The sequence below is a fragment of the Electrona antarctica genome (assembly GCF_951216825.1).
Source record: "Electrona antarctica genome assembly, chromosome: 21".
In the NCBI taxonomy this organism is placed as follows: domain Eukaryota; kingdom Metazoa; phylum Chordata; class Actinopteri; order Myctophiformes; family Myctophidae; genus Electrona; species Electrona antarctica.
Genome location: NC_136802.1, coordinates 5,026,105 through 5,042,578, shown reverse-complemented (window position 1 = coordinate 5,042,578; position 16,474 = coordinate 5,026,105).

Genomic DNA, 16,474 nt, shown 5'->3' with positions numbered 1-16,474 from the left:
GGACACTGTGCTGTCCTCCTGTGTCCTCCACTGTGCTGTCCTCCTGTGTCCTCCACTGTGCTGTCCTCCTGTGGACACTGTGCTGTCCTCCTGTGTCCTCCACTGTGCTGTCCTCCTGTGTCCTCCACTGTGCTGTCCTCCTGTGTCCTCCACTGTGCTGTCCTCCTGTGTCCTCCACTGTGCTGTCCTCCTGTGTCCTCCACTGTGCTGTCCTCCTGTGTCCTCCACTGTGCTGTCCTATTTCTATAAAAGAAATATGTCTTCTAAATCCTGACAGTTTTCTGAAAAAACATCATGTTTATCATGTCAATGTTGCTCATCCTTTTTCATGTCAAGGACCCCCAGAATTATATGTATTTGGCCGCGGACCCCCCATCTGAAAACATGTTGTTGCAGGGACACCCCCCCCCCCACACCCCAGAAGCAAAGTTAAGGAGTTAAAAACGTTCGCTGTGAAAGAATATATATATTCAAAGATTTGCGCCGCATTTTTGCGATTTTTCAAAAAGCATTAAAATGCTTCTAAACACCAAAAGGGGTTAAAGAAACAAACACGGCTGGGTTTATTGTAGACGTGCTTGTTTTCTCTTGTGTCTCTTTTTCCTCCTTGTTTTCTTGGCGGTACAAGATCTGAGAGCAACAGAGTTATGAACCCTGATCTTATGGAGAACCTCAGTGAACACTGCTGGTTGTCATTCCAGACCAGCTAGTCATGAATGGTAAATGGTGCATTTATATAGCAGCCTTTATCCACATAGATTGTGCATTACATCCACCCGTTCACACACACATTCATACACAGATGGTGGCGGAAACCATGCAAGGCACCAACCAGCACATCAGGAGCAATTAGTGGGTTCAGAGTCTTGCTCAAGGACACTTCGAGTTCGACACTAACTCTGGGGGAGCCCACAGGGCCACTCTACCCACTGACCCACCGCCGCCACCCGAGCAATCATGCAATTAAAACACAGGGTAGATCTGTAGTTTATTAACCTTTTTGGCCTTTCTTTGTGTTTCTGCTATGTTGTTTAAACTCAACCCAAGTTGTAGCTGCAGCTGTAGCTGTAGCTGGCACACGGAGCAGCTCCAAAACAAACACAAATAATTATTATTTACACACACAATTTGACCTGGGATCTGGCACACAAACACACACACCCACACAATGTGACCTGGGATCTGGCACACAAACGCACACAAACACACACACACACACACACACACCCACACACAATTTGACCTGGGATCTGGCACACAAACGCACACAAACACACACACACACCCACACCCACACACAATTTGACCTGGGATCTGGCACACAAACACACACACCCACACACACAATTTGACCTGGGATCTGGCACACAAACGCACACAAACACACCCACACACACAATGTGACCTGGGATCTGGCACACAAACGCACGCACACGCACACACACACACACACACACACACACACACATGTGCCGTGCACATAAACGAACAGAGGGTGACATCCACTTCACCCTTGGCCCATAGCGCTGTTGAATGTGTGTTCAACGTGTGTGTGTGTGTGTGTGTGTGTGTGTTCAACGTGTGTGTGTTACATTAATTACATTAAACCGTGGGTAGGTTAGGGACCCGAGGCCAGCACTAATAACACCAGCTATACGCCGTGGTTTGTTTTATCTACAAGGCGTAACAAAATTCAAGCAAAGCATCTCTGTTGGTTTTTCTCCACGCCGTGTTGAACTTCGCCTCGTCTCTGTGGAGGTGTTTTGGTGACCTATAGCGCGCTCTGCCCCAGGTTGATCCACGCCGATGGACTTAACCCGTCTAGACCGGAGAACACATTCTATAAAAACATCTTCTAAATCCTGACAGTTTTCTGAAGAAAAAACGTATCAGTGATGCTCAGACTATTTCATGTCAAGGACCCACAGAATTATATGTATTTGGCCGCCGACCCCCATCTGAAAATATGTTGTTCCAGGTACCCTCACCCCCAGAAGCAAGTTAAAAATGTTCACTGTGAAAGAATATATATTCAAAGATGTGCACTCATTTTCAAAAAGAGCGGATCACATGCGGATCACCGCATGGAGCGTGCAGCGTGTTGTTCTGCTGCTCTTCACTCACCGCATGGAGCGTGCAGCGCGGGGCTGGGATACATAAAGGACCTCAGTCCTTTATGTTTGTAGATCTGCTATTTTTTTCAACAGCTAAAAGTTTTAAAATAACGTGGTTGAAAGCTATATTAAGGCGACACCCGAGGCGTCTTCGGGTCTGAATGGGTTAAGCTCTGAATGTGTGAACCTAAACAATCAACTCTACGCGGTCGTCGTTCGTTGTACAAACGCAGGGCAATCTGATCCCACCATGCCCAGGTCGTTTAAACACTAAAACATACACGGAGACGGTCACAGAATAAATATGTTTCTTTAACCCCGGCCGGGATGGAAAACAACGGTCTGGGTCAGTGGTTCTCAAAGTGGGGTCTGGGGACCCCCCAGGGGTCCATGAGGGGGTTCCATCATGGGGTCCTCCTCAGCTAAATGTTAGATAGAAAGGAATGGATTTCTACAGGACTAAGAGTGTACAAAATGGAAATAATGGTCCATTTGGAGTCTTCGTAATTCCGACATCCCGTTACTCCGACTGCGGCTTGTTTCAGCGTGACCTTGTGACCTTCAGTGTGACCTTGTGACCTCGCGCCCCTCAGGGCGTCTTACTGGTAGATCTAAGCTAGTGACATGTTGTGGGCTAACCTGTACAACAATGTACAATGTGTGTGTGTGTGTGTGTGTGTGTGTGCGTGCGTGTGCCCGTGCATGCACTGGCACGTGCTCACAACATGTCAGTACATGTCAGTTCTGTGCGAGATTATGTGGTTTAGTTACCCAAAAAAAAACGTGCGAGTGTGTCTTACTGACGAAGGCACATTGCAGCCTGGCCTAATCCAGTTGTTTCCTGAACGCTGAAGCTAACAGATAGCAGACGCCTCGTTGAGCTGCCAGGGTCAACTGTCAGAGGGACCATGGATCATTTATTGCGGTATTTTGGCTCGGGCCGGGCCGAGCGGGCATCTATCCGATTGATCGGTTTCATAGTGCACGTGCGTGTGTGTGCACAGAGAGCCACATGTGGACAGAATATACAGCTAATCCTGCATGAGGATAAAGTGTAGACGTCATTTAATTCCACATATGGACCAAAGTAGAAAGGCAGTTTAGCAGTAGTTCACTCTGTAGTTCACTCTGCAGCAGCACGCAGCGGAGGCATCGATCAACTGACGTCAAGTCTGAAAGAGAAAGATTTGGCCTGCTTATTGTAAGCAAACTTGTAAGCGTGCGTGCGTGCGTGTGTGTGTGTGTGTGTGTGTGTGCGTGCGTGCGTGTGTGTGTGTGCATGTTTGTGTACAAGTGCGCCTGTGCGTGCGTGCGTGCGTGTGTGCGTGTGCATGTCTGTGTACATGTGCGCCTGTGAGTGAGTGAGTACGTGTGTGCGTGTGCATGTTTGTGTACATGCGTGCGTGCGTGTGCATGTTTGTGTAAATGTGCGTGCGTGCGTGCGTGCGTGCGTGTGTGCGTGTGCGCTCTCTGCGGCCTGCTCCTGAACCGAGGCTGAGGTCATTACGATCTCTGGCGTTCCCAGATGTATGCATCACTCGTCTCGTTACCGCACGACTTGGCAGGTGGACAATATGCATCTATCATTGCTGTGTGTGTACTGTGTAGTGTACTGTACTGTATGTCGCAAATCAAAATGTGATTGTGTATGTCACAATGGTTACTTTTCAAAACATTAAGAAACAAAAAAAGAACCTGTCGTGATGCGACGCATTGTGAGCTTGTAGAACGGCTATTTTCAAAGGATTTTTTTTATACATTTGACTTGAAACGAAACAATCTGCAGAAAGAGATATTTCTACTTTTGATACCAATACTTTTGTACTTTTACTCGAAGTAAACTTTTTATTATTTCTATATTGCAGTATTGATACTTTTACTCAAGTACACAATGCGAGTACTTTTTCCACTGCTATTTTGCTCCTTTTGTGTGACAATATGAGCATTCATAAATGTATGATAAAACCAAATAGGAGTTTCCTTGGCATGTAAATTGATTCACTGTATTCTATACTGTGTGCGCGCGTGCGCCAGCGTGTGCGTGTGTGTGTGTGACTGCGTGCGTGCGCATGTGCGTGCGTGCGTGCGCGACAGAGAGAGAATATAGGCCTGCGAGTTGTTGTTTTTCGCGCAAAATATGCCAAACTCCCGAGTGTGTTTGTGGTAAAGCATCCAGGCTTAATTCCATGTAGAGAGAGAGAGAGAGCATCAATGTATCGTTTATTAGACCACAATGCATATACTGTACACTCAGTCTCTCTCTCTCTCCTCTCTCTCTCTCTCTCTCTCTCTCTCTCTCTCTCTCTCTCTCTCTCTCGCGCTCAGTGGTAGTAAAACCTTGAAATATGCAACACATGAAACAATATGTTCTCACCACCAGGTCTCCAAACGGTTCCCAGCTCGGCAGGTCTCGTCCAACGGTCACAGTGTTGCGTTTACAGCATCGTATGAAACAAGGCTCTGCCTTATGCAGAGTGTAGCTCGTTGAGCAACAGTAGAGGGTTGTTGTCAGGGCCTGAGACACAACGCAGGTTGTTGTCAGGGCCTGAGACACAACGCAGGTTGTTGTCAGGGCCTGAGACACAACGCAGGTTGTTGTCAGGGCCTGAGACACAACGCAGGTTGTTGTCAGGGCCTGAGACACAACGCAGGTTGTTGTCAGGGCCTGAGACACAACGCAGGTTGTTGTCAGGGCCTGAGACACAACGCAGGTTGTTGTCGGGGCCTGAGACACAACGCAGGTTGTTGTCGGGGCCTGAAACACAACGCAGGTTGTTGTCAGGTTGTTGTCAGGGCCTGAAACACAACGCAGGTTGTTGTCAGGGCCTGAGACACAACGCAGGTTGTTGTCAGGGCCTGAGACACAACGCAGGTTGTTGTCAGGGCCTGAGACACAACGCAGGTTGTTGTCAGGGCCTGAGACACAACGCAGGTTGTTGTCAGGGCCTGAAACACAACGCAGGTTGTTGTCAGGGCCTGAGACACAACGCAGGTTGTTGTCAGGGCCTGAGACACAACGCAGGTTGTTGTCGGGGCCTGAAACACAACGCAGGTTGTTGTCAGGGCCTGAGACACAACGCAGGTTGTTGTCAGGGCCTGAGACACAACGCAGGTTGTTGTCGGGGCCTGAAACACAACGCAGGTTGTTGTCAGGGCCTGAGACACAACGCAGGTTGTTGTCAGGGCCTGAGACACAACACAGGTTGTTGTCAGGGCCTGAGACACAACGCAGGTTGTCTGAAACCAACACAGTTGCATTTGTGTTGTGTAAGATCCTGTGATATAATCTGCCATGATCGTCATTTATGTTTTTTTTGTACGTTTTACAAACCCTTGGTTGGCACTGTCGGGACAGTCTATTCTCCGTATGCAGACCGCGGCCATCTTACCATAATGAGTTTGTGTCCTTGCAGGTGATTCTTTTTCTAAGGCCCCATTTACACTGGCAGACAAATCTAGCCTGAATCAGATCTGTGCCACATCAAGATTGAAATCTGATTGGTTTAACCCATTTTGGGCGGGAACCCCTTTTGGTGTTAGCATTATGTTATGCTTTAGCTATTGAAAAATACCAGATCTACAAGCTCATAGCGCGCCACCGACAAACATAGCTTTTTCAGAAAACTGTCAGAATGTAGAAGACATTTTTAGAATCTGATCTCAGGTCAAAATGGGTTAAATGGTCACATGACTCATTTAAACAAATCAGATTCCAATCTGGATGTGGCTCAGATCTGATTCAGGCTGGATTTGGCTGCCAGTGTAAATGGGGCCTAAGTGTTGCAGTTTGGAAGTGCTCGTTTAGATATCACTCAACTGCCCCTGCGTACCACCTGTTTTCAATTTGCACATAATGCAGGAGGCAGCAGGACATTGCTTTACTGAAAACGAGTGCTTCCAAACTCTGATGGCAAGATGGCAGGCGGTCTGCAAATGGTCAATAAGCAGGAAGGCTCACTGACATTTACAGCAATCCAGGACTAGCTAGTGCAACTTAGAAAGCCAATAGTCCGCTTGATTTCCTTCTCTAGTTCAGTTTCCTCCTGAGGACGAGCTTGTAGATCTGCTATTTTTGAAAAATCTTTAAAATGTGGCGCAAATCTTTGAATACATTTTTCTTTCAGAGCGAACGTTTTAACTCATATCTTTGCTTCTGGGGTGGGGGGGTCCCTGGAACAACATATTTTCAGATGGAGGTTGGCGTCCAATTACATATAGTTTTTGGGGTCCTTGACATGAAATAGTTTGAGAACAACTGATATAGAAACATAAGGTTTTTCAGAAAACGGTCTAAATGGGTCGAACTAGAATCAACCGCGGTGCAGGACCAGATCAGGCCGGCCCGTTCCACTAAAGAGGAGCCGCGGTTCTGGGTTTCTCAGCTAAAACAGAAACATACTTTGCGTGTCCACAACAGATTTATTCCGACGATTCCCCCATGATTGCGCACACATTTCTGTGTGACACGACGATGACAAACGATCGGGAAGGTTTTCTGGCAGCCGTATCAAACCTGGCAGCGTGAGAGATAGTGTAAACACTGTGACAGTGAACAGACAACAAATGAAGGATAATCCATAAATTCCTTTGATTCTTTCCAATTAACTTTTTGGTTCTTATCGGGGGGGGGGAAACAAACAACAAACAACGCATTGCCGCGTACACGATCAAAGGTGGGTTTACGCCAATAAAGGCCAACAGTTGGGATACTCATGGGATACAAAAACAAGTCTCCGAGTCAGACATCGGGGCACAAGTGTGACTGCATTATTTATATCTCTGTCCATTGAACGGTCATTACAGCTTTCAACCCCCGGAGTCCCTATTTTGGTCGAAGAAAATTCGAAGAAATTCGGAGGAAAAAGATTATTATAATAACTACAGTCGCATACAATCACACCGCTGTGAACTGGTGGGTTTATAGTCTAGCTGCTGGAGCTGAGAGTGTTGCATGTGCGTGCACTACACACACACACACACACACACACACACACACACACACACACACACACACGCCGGAGGGGTTATGAGAGATGAGTGCCTTAATTGCTTAAGAGCCGTCTCTTCTCCTTGATGGAGGAGAAAGTCGGTTGCTAATCTAATTGCCCAGCCAGGGATATGAATTATGAACCAAAGACTAGTTTCAGTGTCTTTTAACACACATCATGCCGAGTGTACGTACGTACGTACGGTGCCATTTCACATTCTGTGCATTTCCGTTGACACAACTTCCACTTCTACAATCGAGAAAGAGTTTAATTAAAGATGGAGTGCCGTGATTTTTGTATTTTTTCCCAGTTTTTCATGTGTTTATGAGGTGACAGTACTTCATTAGAGCCCCTCGTGTGGTTATGGCTTGTGTTTATGAGGTGACAGTACTTCATTAGACCCCTTGGTGTGTTTATGTCATGTGTTTATGAGGTGACAGTACTTCGTTAGAGCCCTTCGTGTGGTTATGGCATGTGTTTATGAGGTGACAGTACTTCTTTAGTTTAGACCCCTTGATGTGGTTGTTATGTGCAATGATGCCTTCCCTTTGTATTTAGGATTTCCTCCTGGAGGCTGAAACCTTGACAGTCAAACGTGCCAATGAAAAACAAAAACAAAAAACAATGATATAGTTACATCACAATATCATCCCCTCCACTAACATACAACCACAGCTGTGGGTGCGGCTTCAGTTCAGGTGGATCACCACCCACCAGGCAAACTTAATTAACTGGTGGGCGTGTCCACATACAAACATTTGTACAAATACTGTACACTTTTTAATTAATCATTAATAGTACCTCATGATCATGTTTTAGTGTGTAAAAAGACCACGGCACTCCATCTTTAAAACCTGTGATTAAACATTGTACATTTCCTATTACACAAACACACTGCTTTAATTCTTCAAAAACACTGTCTGTGAATGTGGATATTGCTAGATATTATAACACGCCTCTCGGCGCCTTTTTGACACCACTTGAGGAATGTACATGTATATATATACAGTATCTTTATTCTGTTGATTGTCTACATGTGTGCCTTTTTAAGAAAGAAATTATGTACATCTGTGTCATTTTTTGTTGTCAAATAAAGTGCCTTTTCTCAGACAAGGACGTCGTACAATGTTGAGACATGTTGGGTTTTCTTTTGTCTGAATGCTTTCTAATAAAAGGGAGAAAAAGAAAAGTAGGTTTTGTGCCTTTTTTTTATCAATCAAAACTTTATTTGTATTATAGCACATTTCATACAGCAAGTGCAACCCAATGTGCTTCACAGATTTACAAATATAAAATACATTAAAGGGAATGGAAAAAACAAAGAAGGAAAAAGAAAACATTGGAAAACATTACAAATAAACCTAAGACAAGGATAATGATATGACCTAATTAAAAGCAATGCTAAAAAGGTATGTCTTAAGTTTTCTTTTAAAAATGTCCGTGAGCCGCAGGTTTACAGGCAGGCTGTTCCACATTATAGGACCGTAATAGCTAAAGGCTGCTTCTCCATGCCTTTTGGTTTTAGGTCTAGTCTTAGGAACCTCTAAAAGACCAGTTCCCGAGGATCAAAGAGCTCTTCCAGGCACATACCCAGGGAGCATTTCAGACAAATATGCAGGTGCATTTCCATTAATAGATTTAAAAACTGTCCCAAATAACTTTGACGATGGGCCACTATAGTTCCACACTCACTCCAGAGGGCCACTATAGTTCCCCACTCACTCCAGAGGGCCACTATAGTTCCACACTCACTCCAGAGGGCCACTATAGTTCCACACTCACTCCAGAGGGCCACTATAGTTCCACACTGACTCCAGAGGGCCACTATAGTTCCACACTCACTCCAGAGGGCCACTATAGTTCCACACTCACTCCAGAGGGCCACTATAGTTCCACACTCACTCCAGAGGGCCACTATAGTTCCACACTCACTCCAGAGGGCCACTATAGTTCCACACTCACTCCAGAGGGCCACTATAGTTCCACACTCACTCCAGAGGGCCACTATAGTTCCACACTCACTCCAGAGGGCCACTATAGTTCCACACTCATTCCAGAGGGCCACTATAGTTCCACACTCACTCCAGAGGGGCCACTATAGTTCCACACTCACTCCAGAGGGCCACTGTAGTTCCACACTCACTCCAGAAACCCAGACGTTTTTATTTCCAGGGAGAAAAGAATGGTCTGGGGCCGAGTCCACTTCAATTCGGCATACAGTAGCGCAAACGTCGATCACTCTGCTGATTTCTGATTGTCTGCACCTTTGTTAAATTGACGCACACACATACTCCTCTCTAATTAAAGGAGCACTTTTCAACCTATCTTCATATCCTCACTAATAATCATGATAAAATGGCACCATTTTTTGTCTCATAGGAGGGCTGTGGGCAGTTCAGAAACCGTCCACCAGTGACATCATCGTTAGGCAGATGATCTATACTATACCAACACCATAGGCTAGTATTACTACAGATGAAACCAATGACATACAGCTTGCTCTACTTGAAAATCATGACAAAAGAGAAGCATGCACATCCCCACCCCAACCTGGGGCAGGTGCTGAACGACAAACGGTAAGCAGAGAAGATTGCATAAATAAATAAGCATAATCTGTCTCTGTGTGCGAGTGTTTATTCTTCTCTGATATACTTAAATATCATATAAATCAACCAACACTATAAGCCTTAATGGCAAGACTGATCTGTCTGTCTGTCTGTCTGTCTGTCTGTCGTCAGATACAATTTTGGCATTTATCAGACGCTCTTAATCCAGAGCGATTTACATTAGGTAAGAACGAAAAGCATGGCAATACATCACATACATAAAGAGTAATATTCAAGAAACATGCGTGATGTGTATTTTCAATACCAAGTGACCCATGTGTCTTGTAGCGGCGATGGTGTGTGCGGAAGAAATCGGAGGCTGGCAACAGTCTGTAGAGTCTGTAGTTCTGACTGTAATGGGAAGTTCATTCCATAGTTTAGATTGGACTGGGAGTGAGTCTGTAGTTCTGACTGTAATGGGAAGTTCATTCCATAGTTTAGATTGGGAGTGAGTCTGTATAGTTCTGACTGTAATGGGAAGTTCATTCCATAGTTTTGGAGCCAGAAGGGAGAAGAGTTTGGGACGTGTGGAGCGTTGTCCTGGCGTTTTAGTGAGGGTACTTCCAGGCTCCAGCTTCCCTGCGTCGGCTGATCTGAGTGTGCGGGAGGGTTTACCGTACAACCCCAGTAGGCCAAGAAAGCAGCTTCACATCTGGATTTGTACGCACGCACGCACGCAGATACAAGTGGTGTGTGTGTTTGTGTAGACAGTAGGCTACTCCTGTTAACCTACAGTACCAGGTTTATTTAATGTATGGCTTTAGTAGGCTAGCCGCTACTTTATGTTTAAAACAAGTTAGTAAAGTTGTAGAAGACATCCGTTATTGCGCACCCATGCACGCACAGTCGCACGCACGCACACACACGTCCAGTCCCCGACGATACACACTGCAACCACGTTACCATCACTTTACGTCCTAAAGTCCTAACTATCACTCAAAGTATATATATTTTTAACACATATATATTTCACTGTGTAGTTTATGAATTGAACACATTGATAATAAGGTCCCTGCTGCGTTTATACAGCGCAGTGTGAAGGCAAACCGCAGCAAATTAAATATGCAAGAATCCCAACTTCTGCCCATTCGCATCGAGTCTACCGAGGTGGGAATATGACCTTAGACTCTAGTATTAGGTAAGGAATATGACCTTAGACTCTAGTATTGGGTAAGGAATGTGACCTTAGACTCTAGTATTAGGTAAGGAATATGACCTTAGACTCTAGTATTGGGTAAGGAATGTGACCTTAGACTCTAGTATTGGGTAAGGAATGTGACCTTAGACTCTAGTATTAGGTAAGGAATATGACCTTAGACTCTAGTATTAGGTAAGGAATGTGACCTTAGACTCTAGTATTGGGTAAGGAATGTGACCTTAGACTCTCGTCGATTGAAAATGTCAGAATGGATAAATACATCCACAAGGGTCTAAATCTTAGGCTATGGCAGGATGATGGAAATTTAGGTCTAAAGTTTATTGTCTGTCAATGTATTGATTTGAACAATATTGTTGATCATATATGAGAATGTTTTAAAACAAATGAAATAAATGAAAAAGAACAAATCCAGATGTGAAGCTTCTTCCTTGGCCTACTGGGGTCGTACGGTTTCTCACTGATCGCTCCAGTGGTGGTTGTGACATTTATTTGTGCAAAACAGATACCATTTTACATACTATAGTATGGCATTTTGTACATGAAAAAGGTTGAGCACCACTGACATAAAAATATAGGTTTTTCAGAAAATTGTCATGATTTAGAAGACATTTGTAGAATCGTCCTCAGGTCTAAATGGGTTAAACAACTACTAAATAAAGTATCAAATAAATTTCAAAAAGACAGTTTCCGCTTGCAGCTATACTTGAAAAGTACAGTCATGACTTAAACTGTACAGTACAGTACGGGGGGGCACGGTGGCACAGTTGGTAGTGCTGTCGCCTCACAGCTAGAAGGTCCTGGGTTCGATTCCCGCTCGGAACGCTGTGGGTGCTGGCGGCGTGTTTCCTCCTCCACGTCATCAGTGCCCATACCCGAGGTGGGGTTGGCGAAAGGGCCTTTCTGTGTGGAGTTTGCATGTTCTCCCCGTGTCCCCTAGGGTAGGTACCCTCACAAAAAACATGCAGTAATCCTGGTCTCTAAACTGCCTCCCCCTGGCCAGCCGGGGCGCCTGATGGAGGGGAAAGGAACTGGTTGGAATAACGTGTTCCTTCCGTGCGCTACGTCCAACCAGGGAAACTTCCCCCCTGTCAGGTGTAAAGGAGCAACTTGGACACTCAGGCATGAAGGAAGCATGAGTTCACGTCCGTTGCTCTCCCCATGTCCCCCATATATGGGGACTAGGTTGGCGGAGGGTGTGTAGAGCCCAGGATCACATTAGATAATTGACACAGGGGTGAAAAATGGGTTACAAAATCATGGGATAAAAAATTATATAAAAAAAATAAACTGTACAGTATGTTGGCTTGTTTACTGTTTTACTGTTAAGTGAGACCCACAGTTTGGAAAACACTGCATTAGATCAAAGTGTCTCCCAATAAAGTAGAAAACAGGAGGGGGTTTAGTTAGTTAGACAAACAAGAAAAGGATGAGCTGTTATGTTATAATTTGCTACTCTTTTTTTGTGTGTAGGGTGTACACCAAAATGTCATTAAGACATGCGAATCCCTTGACTCCTTCAAAACCGCTCTCAAAGGGCACCTACGGACGGCTGCAATTTGAAACTGGGCCCCATGAAATCGGAATCCCCCCCCACCCCTTTTCCCCCTCACTGTATATGTTTCTTTTCCCTTTTTACCTCCTTTATGATGAATTCCTGTTCTGTTCTTTGGCTATATAGAAGTGTCTATTTGTACGTCTCTAAATGTTTTGATGAATTGAACAAGGTCGACCCTCTTGTAAACAAGTGTAATGCTTTATGGTGTCGTCCACTCACAGTTAACAGTTTTTGTATTGAGTTGTGCTTGAAATGTACTGTAATTCTGCAAACTGTTAATAAATATTTCAATCAATCAATCAATCAATCAATCAATGTAATTACAGAGCTGTCTGGGTGCTGTAAATATTGATATGACAATTAACATTTTCACACAAATTATGTTGTATTAGCCTACTTTATGATAGACAATATATTAAAAGTGGGTTTCAGGTGTGGTAATCTGAACACAGCGTCTGTACACTCTAGTGAAATAGTGCATTTCATATTGAATGTGAACATACAACAGGACTAAGGTGAGGCAGTCAGCAGGTCACAGCTCTGTAGGGCTTCAACAGGACTAAGGTGAGGCAGTCAGCAGGTCACAGCGCTGTAGGGCTTCAACAGGACTAAGGTGAGGCAGTCAGCAGGTCACATCGCTGTAGGGCTTCAACAGGACTAAGGTGAGGCAGTCAGCAGGTCACAGCTCTGTAGGGCTTCAACAGGACTAAGGTGAGGCAGTCAGCAGGTCACAGCGCTGTAGGGCTTCGAACCCTATATCCAGCAGAAGCTTGGATAGTACTTTTTGCTTTGCAACACCATGCCTTTACTTGCATGTGAATTATTTTGTTTTGACGGGACTTGTACTGTTCTACATTTTTGTCTAATAAAATATCTATTTAATCAATCAATCAATCAATCAATCAAACCCATTAATTATAACACAGAGATGCTTTAACTAAGCTATTCATGTCAACATGCTCTCTGAGTCTCAATAATAAGTAACTGCTGTTTAATGTAGCAGAAGAGGCAATTAATTGAACACAGTTTGGCACAATGTTAACGTCCCAGATCGATTGAAATATGAATCTACAGCTAGCTCTGGTCCATAGCTCTAATGGGCATTAGAGCTATGGACCAGAGCTAGACTACACCATGATATATTAGATCCATGGACCAGAGCTAGACTACACCATGATATATTAGAGCTATGGACCAGAGCTAGACTACACCATGATATATTAGAGCTATGGACCAGAGCTAGACTACACCATGATATATTAGCATTGATATACTTTGCATTGTGAATAAAAAGGTAGCCACAGTGTGGTTGCAGTGTAATGCTGAAGGTTTAATCACAGGGCTGTCTGCTTCATGTATTATAATTAAAGGTTTAATCACAGGGCTGTCTGCTTCATGTATTATAATTAAAGGTGTAATCACAGGGCTGTCTGCTTCATGTATTATAATTAAAGGTTTAATCACAGGGCTGTCTGCTTCATGTATTATAATTAAAGGTGTAATCACAGGGCTGTCTGCTTCATGTATTAAAGGTTTAATGACAGGGCTGTCTGCTTCATGTATTAAAGGTTTAATCACAGGGCTGTCTGCTTCATGTATTATAATTAAAGGTTTAATCACAGGGCTGTCTGCTTCATGTATTATAATTAAAGGTTTAATCACAGGGCTGTCTGCTTCATGCATTATAATTAAAGGTTTAATCACAGGGCTGTCTGCTTCATGTAATATAATTAAAGGTTTAATCACAGGGCTGTCTGCTTCATGTATTATAATTAAAGGTTTAATCACAGGGCTGTCTGCTTCATGCATTATAATTAAAGGTTTAATCACAGGGCTGTCTGCTTCATGTAATATAATTAAAAGTGCATTCTGGTATTGTGAATCAATGGATTGAGAGCCATCCTTACTTTCATGAAAGCACCAACTTCAGTGTTTACTGACTGACCTATAATAACAATAATAGCACAGCGAATCTCAGACTGGGGTCCGGGGACCCCCAGGGATCCCCAGATTTTGTGTTGTGTTTTTTAATAGGCCTATAACAACATCAGCTATATCCACTATAAACCCTATACACATCGGCTATTTGAAACTAGCCAATCTACGAGCAATTGTTTATCAGCTATTTTCAACAAATCAGACCTTTAAACTCAGTCAAATACATTTAAAATCATATGAAATAAAACATTGGTAGGGTCTATAGTAAACACTGATCACTGATACATAGTCCTATGAATCATTATTAGTCGTCTGTTGCTATGCAGCTTTCAGCCCCATGTACAGTATTAACAAATCCCTGATTGATCTAAAAACAAATCCACTATAATATTCAGCAAATCACCAAGACAGACAAAGCATTAAAACGTTTCCTTTGGAATGTCAGAAAGTGATCTATGACATGCAAAATACATTTTAAAAAAATCCGCCAATTTATACACACTACTTTACACCGTGTCTTTAGAGGCGTTTCTGTGGTGAAGAAATTATATTGTACCTGTCAGTGCTGCTGCTGCTGCTGAATGTATGTGGAGTAAACACTGATTGATTGATTGAAGAATGTATTAACAGTTTGCAGAATTACAGTACATTTCAAGCACAAACTCAATACAAAGGCTGTTAACTGTGAGTGGACGACCCAATTAAGCATTACACTTGTTTCCAATAGGGTCCACCGTGTTCAAATCATCAAAACATTTAGAGACGTACAAATAGACACTTCTATAGACAGAACAGGAATTCATCATAATGGAGGTAAAAAGGGAAAAGAAACATATACAGTGAGGGAAAAAAAGTGGTGGGCGGTGGGGGGGATTCACGTTCAGCTCCGTTAATTTGTTTGTTTTCCTTGGAGGAGCTGCGTTGGGTCCCCAAGTCGGCTCCGTGGCCGTACCTTGAGTTGGCTGTGTGGCCAACACTGGGGCATAAATATAAATCCAGGTCTTAATGTCGTCCAAAAAAATATAAAACGCCAAAAAACGCGAGATATATATAGTCAGCTAGTCATTGGCTTGGTTTGATTGTTCGCTGTGATAAAGGAACTAAAAGGTGACGAAGAAGAACAGCAGAGGAAAAAACACAAAAGTCAGTTGGCAGTGAAAATCAGAACAGTGCCACAGCGCGTTGAGAAATGTCATTACCTCCGTAGTGGTTCATCAGCACTAGGGCCGTTGAGCTAAAGAATTCGCCAGAATGTTCCATTTGTACACTCTCAGAGTTAAATTAACCTTGATTTTACAATATAAATTGTGGGTCCCAGAGATAGAAATGCCATTAAATGGTGGTCCGTGGACTAATTCATGTCAAACTAGCCCTAACCGTAACCTCACAAAAACAAGTAATCCGTGTTTGTTGAAAAAATCTCAGAGGGGTTTGAACCCATAAAGTTATAAGGTTCGGATTCAAACTAAAGTCGGGTGTCGAGACCGCTAGACCACTGAGGACGCTGCCAGGCTGAAGCATCAATGTCTCTATTGACTATTTATGCCGTGACGTAACCCGCTCTTCCAGAGCCACTTCCGGGTCTTACTCAAGGCAGCTTCCACATCATATATTTTATTTGTCATGGACAAAGTTACATTAATAATTCTACTCGGGTTGGAAGCATTAAGACCCATTTTAACCATCAATGGCTTCCTTTTTGAAAAATAACGTCATTATCACATAAAAAGAATCACGCGTTGCTAGTATGAGAAGCGGACGGGAGCTGGTGCGGACTAGGACCCGGATGTAACGTAGTAGGACTACAAATGACTACAACAAACAAGCGGGAAAAACTCGTGGGCGGAGCCTCACACCGGAAAGAAGTGACGACCCCCTCAAATAAAAATGCGGGTTTGATCAGTGCCACGTCACCCATCGTGCTCACCGTCTGCAGGTAAACAATTCATGTTACTACGCTGTTTTTGTTGTTGTTACTTACTATGTTGTCTATATATGTTATGACTCTACACCACTGTTGACCAGTGTTCCTGTAGTGAAGTGGGTAGAGTCGCCGCTTTGAAAACACCAGGCCCGGTTTCTTGTCCCGGTCAAGGCATTAGTCTTTTTCCTTT